We start from the raw sequence: 7,636 nt of genomic DNA on the forward strand, positions 1-7,636 counted from the left end.
TAAATTTTTTTTTGCATATATCTCAAGACAAGTAGAGGCAGATGGGACACAGCTCATTGCCAATTGAAATGAACTCTTAAAATCTAATTCACTATGTGTATAGAAGATGCATTAAAGTATTCCATAAAACAAGTTTAAAATGCAATTAAATTTTTGAAACCTCTGGGACCGCAACAAACGGGCCGAGAGGGTGGCCCTCTTAAGAAAAAACAACGTAATTGTAGATCCGTTTAAAAATCGTCTAATCTAAAACGGAAGTGAAATGCAGTGAAATGGGGAATCATTTCTGGTCACGGTGTGGCGCCAATTGAGGATTTGATTTCCAAAACCAGCTATCAGACCTGAAGGTAGTTTTGAGTAAAATTCCAAAAACCTTTACTTCGTAATATAGAAGATATAGAGCAAAATAATCTTCTACAAATTTATTCTTTACGAAATTTTAATAACATTAAAGTTTTCAAAATAAATATATCTGAAGTCTTTATATTGAAAATTCCTTATTAAAAAGTCGGTATATCTGCTTTTGGAATTATAATTGAATTATGTCTTCTTTTGGAAGTAAAACTATTTAAAAAATCTTCTTTTGCGGGTGAAATCACGATTTTTTTTTTAAATTTTTTGTAAATAAACCTTTATCAATATCAGTATTTTAGTTTATAACATGAAACAAAAATACGTTTTTATAAATGAAATTGAATTAAAATGCGTTTCTGGATCGCACGTACCTACTTGCTCTTGTAATTTGGAGTGTCTATTTTGGTTATTTGAATAGCTCTATATTTCATTTTTTTAATGATAAGAAATAACAGTCTGCAAATTTTGAAAAAAGTTGGTACGAAATAAGCTAAAAAATAAGTAATTTTTCGCAAAAAACCACAACGCCATTTTCATTATCCAAATTTTTGAGAAAAACTAAAAACACAGATTCTTAATATTATTTACTAAGACCCTTAAGTACACAAAATTTAAGTAAAATCGTTAGACCGTTTAGGTCCTAGCACGATGTACAAATGGGCGGACGGAACTAAGTAATGACGAAAACTACTTTTGTAACTCCTCCGTCATTGTAATGTGGCATTTTATCATACGCCAAATTGATATTTTTTATACTGAAGAGGCCTTATTGGAAAGAACATTTTGTATAGGCCATTTTGGAAAAAACATTTGGTGCTCAATAGGCTGTTTTGGAAATAAAGTCGTTTTTTGACATTGAATGACTATCTCTGTGTGCTTTTTAGAAAATTATTTTTAATTGAATCAGACGCGCGTTGAAAAGACCTAAAAATGACATGCATATCTCATTTTTCGATTTTTTTCCGATAGCTGGTTTTGGAAATCAGCTCCTCAATTGTCAAAATAAATACACAATTAGATCTGAATTGTGTACAAGGGCCTAACAGAAGACCACATGATTAATTAAGTTGATGAAAACAGACCTTTAATGAGGCGTTTTGATCCAAAACCTACTCAGTAAAATGGCCAGCCAAGTCTTACTATCTCAACCCGATTGAGAATTCTTGGGAAGATATTAAACACCAAACAGAGGGAAACAATTATAAAACTTGGAAGAATAGTGAGAAAATATAAAAATCGCTGGTTCTAGACCAATTCAATGTAAAATGTATTTGAGGAGCGTATTAAAAGACCTTTATAAGAAATGAAGAATATCTCAAGTGATATTAACTTTTTAATGTAAAATTGTTTTTTTTTTTTTTTTTCATACCACGTTGAATAAAGTAATATTTTTTTATTATTTTAGTTTATAACAAAAAACGGATGCTTATATGCCATTTAATAAAAGAATTTATTATTATTTAATAAAAGAATTTGTTTAAACAAAACAAGTTACGCATACGCCACAGTGAACGTAAAACTGCATTGTATGCTTTGCAGATTGACTCACAACTTTTTAGCCGAAAACAATTATTGAGATTGTTCTCTGCTCTATTAGAAAATGATAACATCTCAAGAAATTCTCGCGAATGGTGTAGTTTCAGTCCACAGCATAAGATCTCTAGATGTAACGATTAAGGCTTTTAACAAATATGCGAATCCAAGCAATTAATAGCTTAATATGATTCGTGATTGCGAAGAATAGCGATTTGTTGTGGATACAATTGCAAAAAAAAAACTAGTTTCGAACAAAAGAGGGAAAACAAAAAGGAGCCTTGTTTCAAACATGGGAACGAAAATTATCATGAAAAGTTTTGTTAGGAATAAAATTTTCATGGCAATTTTGCTGTCATTTTATAGAATATTTTGCTCTTTAACTAAATCTAAAATTTTTTTTTATAAAATAAAAAAAAAAAACAAAAGTGTAATGTAAAAATACTTGTTTATATGTAGTTGCATTGTAGTTTCCACATTGAAACAAACAAACAAAAATCACCCAAGTCGAAGCTATACCTTAAAAGCTATTAGTTTGTTTTATTTATAGCCTTTATTGTATTAAATGTTAATTTTTTTTTTAACTAGGTGTAAACTTAAACATTACCTCTAATTAATCAACAACAATTATTAAATGAATCAATTTACAGTAATTGCCACCATTTCTGTGAGAATTGTTTTCTGTCTCAATGTCTATACTAAGTTCATAGGTCAGTTTTCATGATAATTATCTTTTCGTAGAAAATTTTACTTATTTGTTGCAGTTTAAATGAAGTCAAAACGTTTACTCTTACTGATTTTGCAGGTAAAGTACATCAAATTTAATTAGCCCTTCATTTATCCTGTTTAATAATTCATTTTTTCATTATTGAATGAATCGGTTTTGTCAATGAGTCCTGGGTAAAAGCTTATATCTAAAATTAGGTACTGTATTTTAAATAATCGCGGATGCAGGTTTCAGAGGGAAAATTGTCATGAACACCAAAAGCCTTTTTTTCCTTTTTTTCGTTGAATGAATTAAAAAAAAAAATAAACAAACAAAATGATGCAGGGGTGGATTTATGAACTGCGTCAAGTTCAACTGTACATACAAAAAAAATGCAATGCTAATACTTTATTAACTTCAGCCGTGTTTTCGTGAGAATAGTGAAAAGTAAAGCAAACTGTTTTCAAGAAAATACTCCGTCCGAATGTACATTGACGTCAATGCTTCAAGCAATCTGAATCTTGAAAACTAATTTTGAATATAAAAAAATAAATATTTTTTTTTAAACATTGGAAGTTGAAAAGACCAAAAATAATTTTTTGATAGATTTAAATCAAAAAATAAATGAATTTCTTTTCTCAATAGAAAACCCCATAAGTCCCTAGGAAACATAGAAATACATTTATATACCTACAATAGTGTGTTTCCCTAGCTCAAAAAATATAGAAATTTTCATAACATTCTAGGTAATTTTTTTTTTTGACGTGATAACATCTTATAAATCGATGAACCATCAAAAAAGTGACGCCATTTTCTCCCGTTCCACTCTCGCACTTTCGCAGGGCGGCAAAAAATTTCAATTAAAAATTAAAAATAAAGTATTAGAGGTAAAAAAATCTTCTATAACTTATTTGAAAGATAATAAAATAAAGCTTAATCCAAATGAAGGATTTTTAAAAATTCCGTCATTTAATAGGATAAACAGGGGCAAAACGGAAAGATGAAGTTTGGGCTAAAATCTAAACGCGAAGTCGTAGAGAGTTGATTTTTTTTGCTATAGATAGATAAAACTAATTTAAGAACAACTGCATTTAAGAAAAAATTCTAAAAAAATTTGAAACTAATCTACAACGTTTTCTTTGAACGTTGTACACGTGTTGGGGCTATGACAAAATGATGATTTTGGGTAGGGGAAATTTTTTTTAACAATTCTAAAGGTGCCAGGTGAAAGTTGAGGGAAAAAAATTAGGATTTTTTTCCAACACTCTGCGTTTCGAAATATGAATTTTTGAAAAACACCTTGTTTTTAAGCGGTATTTTTGGATAGTTTTTGATTTTTAACTTTTTTTTTTGAGCGTTCAAAAAATTTCAAACTTATAGGACATGTAGGTTTTTGCCTTATGCAAAATTAGAATCGTTTAGTGAGTTTTGACTGAATAACGGAAGAAACAAGTTTTTAAAAAACACGTTTTTTTTACCGTTTTTAACCGATTTTCATCGTTTTTTATTTTTATCTTTGTTTCTTTAATAGATACAGGAATAAAGTAAATAGAGTTAATGATAGACCATGACCACGACTATATGCGTGCTAAGTTCCAATCATTTTCGTAAACACAATTTTGAGATAACGGTAAAATAAAATTTTAGAATTCAACAGGTTATAACTTTTGACCAAGAGCAGATAGAAATTTTATTAAACTTTTATGAGCATCCTGATACAATTATCTTTCATTTGGTATATCACACATAACGATAGACTAACTACAAGCTACACAATGTTAATTCAAGAAACTTGCGAAAAACCTCAAAACACCAGTGGAGATCTGTTGCACCCCGAACAGTGTGGGAAGTTCCGTATTCTCAGTCTGGAAATTCGACATGGTTGACTTAAAAAAATTCTAACTTCTCTTGTAGGCATCTTTGAAATCAGATTGATACGTCATATGAAAGGTGAAATAATAGGCCTTCACATTTATAGGTTGTAAGAGAAAAAATGGAATTAATGACGTGAGAAGATAAAAATTTTTTTGATGAAAATGATTGTTTTCAATAAATTGTTTTTATACTTTTTGCGCATTGTAAAAATTAAAAAATGATTTTATTCTTAAGAAGAAATACTTGGCTTTTAAATTGCATAATTTTTTTGTAAGCTTTTAAAATAAAAAAATTAATATAATGAGAAAATAAAAAAGGTATTTTTTTTCTAGCTTTTTCTTGTAAATTATGATTGTTTGAAAAAAGTAAACGCTTCAATTGACTCAATTTAAAAAAAAGCACACAACCTGTTTTCTGACGACGTTATCACGTAAAATCATCGTCCGTAAACCGGCTTTACAGACAACCTCTTTTTTTTATAAAAAGGGCTAAAAATTAAATTTAGAAGCAATTTCGTTTAAAATTTTCTTTTAATAGGTGTGTTTTTTTTTTGCTACGACTGGGCTAAATTGGACAAAAAACGCAGTCGGGGCTAAGCAATTTACATTTTAAATACAAAAAGCCCATCGGACTAAGTCAAGCCGCGGGGCTAAGCTGGGCTTAACTTAGCCCCTAAGGTAGTGTTGTAATTAACAAGTAAATTGGACTGCATTTTTTGTCTAATTTAGCTTATGGCTCGTGCCAAATTTCAATTTTTGAAAAACTTATTTTGATATATAGTTAGTACCTATTTGCTGGAAAACTAAAATTGATGTCAGCTGGATCTGCTGTGGGGCTTTAAGGGGAGAAAAAATTTGGAAGTAGATAAGAAAATCAGCAAAACTCGTATCATTTTGGCAGACCAAAGCCAAAATTCAAACTTCTACGATTTTTTTTTAACTGCAATATCAGTCATCAAACCAAAAACTATACTTTTGTCTTTGACTATCTATCAATATCCCAACAACGGATCACTGTACAGAATATTCAAGGACACATTTAAAAACTTCATTCAATTCCCTACAAAGAAATTAAGTTTGCTTTGTTAAACAAATTGTTTTCTTATTTTTTAGATTAATTTAGAAAATCTATCAAAATAGGCATTTTTACGGTTTTTTAGAAAATGTACCGCTATTTAATTTCCATGGGTGATAAGATTAAACTGAGGCTTAATTATTGAAGCTTAATATACCTGAAATTAATATGCAAATTTTCAGACTTATTCATAAAGCAGTTTTTCTGTTGTGAGGGTTTGAATTTTTGAGATGAAATGAAACACCATATTTCTGCATGTCTAAATGACTTACTTCTTTGAACTTTTTTATGAGCAAAATCAAATTATTTTGAGTTTATTTGAACATTTTATTGATAAATATCGTTTAAGTTTTAGATAAACCTAGGAATAATTAAAAGTTTTCAAAAAAAGTTAAATTTTGAAAAAAAAAAAGCTTTTTATACCATTTTTGGATATTTTTCCTTAGCTTTTACCAAAATTTCTAGGTTATGAATGCAATTAAAGTATAAGTTTTCAAGTGCATTTTACTTGAAGAAGGCAATATTTAAAGAATATTTAAGAAAGTGCATTGTTAATGCACTTTATTTTGGAATTAGCTGACTTGACTCTGCAAGTATTTCATATCTTATAGATCCGAATCAAAGAACCATCCAAGATGGAAATAATTTTATGTCATCAACAGATCCACATAATGGCTGTGGATTCTTAGTCCATCATTTGTGTATTTTGCAAAAAAAAAAAAACAAGTAAACAGCATGTTTACATCTCAATGAAAGGGAACTAAAACCAAGACAATCGGACTTTGCTGAAAATAGTGTATGAAAAAACACAATACATAATTTGAAATTAAGAATCGTCATTGCAATTCCAGGGATGGTTTTATGAGAAAAAAAAATCATGTTGGTTACCTATTGTTTGTATTACATTTAGCATGTAGTATGCAGGCAGCCTTTAATTTATACGAAATTGTTCACAAGAATCCTGGCTACGGGCTTGATTGCAAGAGAAAACATTTTGAGGGTACCAATTTTTATTAAACGCTTATTTAACCTGTAGAGGATAGGTGCGAACAGTGAGACAGTGCAAACAGTGAGACAATCCATTTTTCTCTTTTCTGAAAATAAGCACAGTGTAATGCTAGTTTGGGTCAAAACGTTTATTTCCCCGTCTGCGTCTTTTAATTTTGTCCCGACTAATTTAAAGCTGTCCATTTTCCTACACCGTAAAATATCACACAAAATCAGGTGAAAGTAGTTTTTGGAGTGTTATAAAAAGAGTGTATAACACAAAAAAATCTGGTTAGTGGACAGAACTTTTTTTACATATGTATTATATTTATATGTTCTTTCATAAAAAAATATCATGTAATTAGAATACCTTCTCGTTTTTTGTAATTTTATATTTTTCCGAATAATGACAAAAAGTAAACAGTGAGACATTATGTAAAAGCAAACAGTGAGACATAGATTTTTAAAAAGCAAACAGTGAGACATAGATTTAAAAAAAAAATCTATTATTTTAGCATGACTTCAATATGATTTCGTAGTGTTTTTTCTTTCGTTTTTTTGTTTGGCTTTTTGTTATTTTTTTTTTTTTTTTTGAAAAAATGGGTTAAAGAAACATAAATTAATTATATACTTGTCAATTACCTAATTATTTGACGTTTTCGTTAATTTTTTTTCACCTAAGAATGTCTCACTGATCGCACCCCTTGCAAACAGTGAGACGTTTTGACTTTTTCTACATTTTAGTCCAATGTAATGCTCTCATTCATTCTTTAACTACAAGTTTCTTGCAACATTAAGATAAAATATAAAATATTAAGATAAAAATCTTAAACTGTCTTCAAAGTTTCGTTTAGCTATCTTGAAAACATTCTAAGATATACGAATTTAAAAAAAGGGTGTCTCACTGTCCGCACCTCTCCCCTACCTATTACACTGGTTAACAAAATTAAACTTTTTTTTTGTTGCCGAAACAAAAATCTACTTTTCTGAAGGTTTTCGGTGTGCTGAACTCGAATCTGAAGTCAAAAAAAATTAGAAAATTAGAAAATGCAGTACTTCCGACCTTATTCTTTTATATAAGGAAAATTTTTTGAGCATATTTAGTAA

The sequence above is a fragment of the Episyrphus balteatus genome, chromosome 3, assembly GCF_945859705.1.
Source record: "Episyrphus balteatus chromosome 3, idEpiBalt1.1, whole genome shotgun sequence".
Classification (NCBI taxonomy): domain Eukaryota; kingdom Metazoa; phylum Arthropoda; class Insecta; order Diptera; family Syrphidae; genus Episyrphus; species Episyrphus balteatus.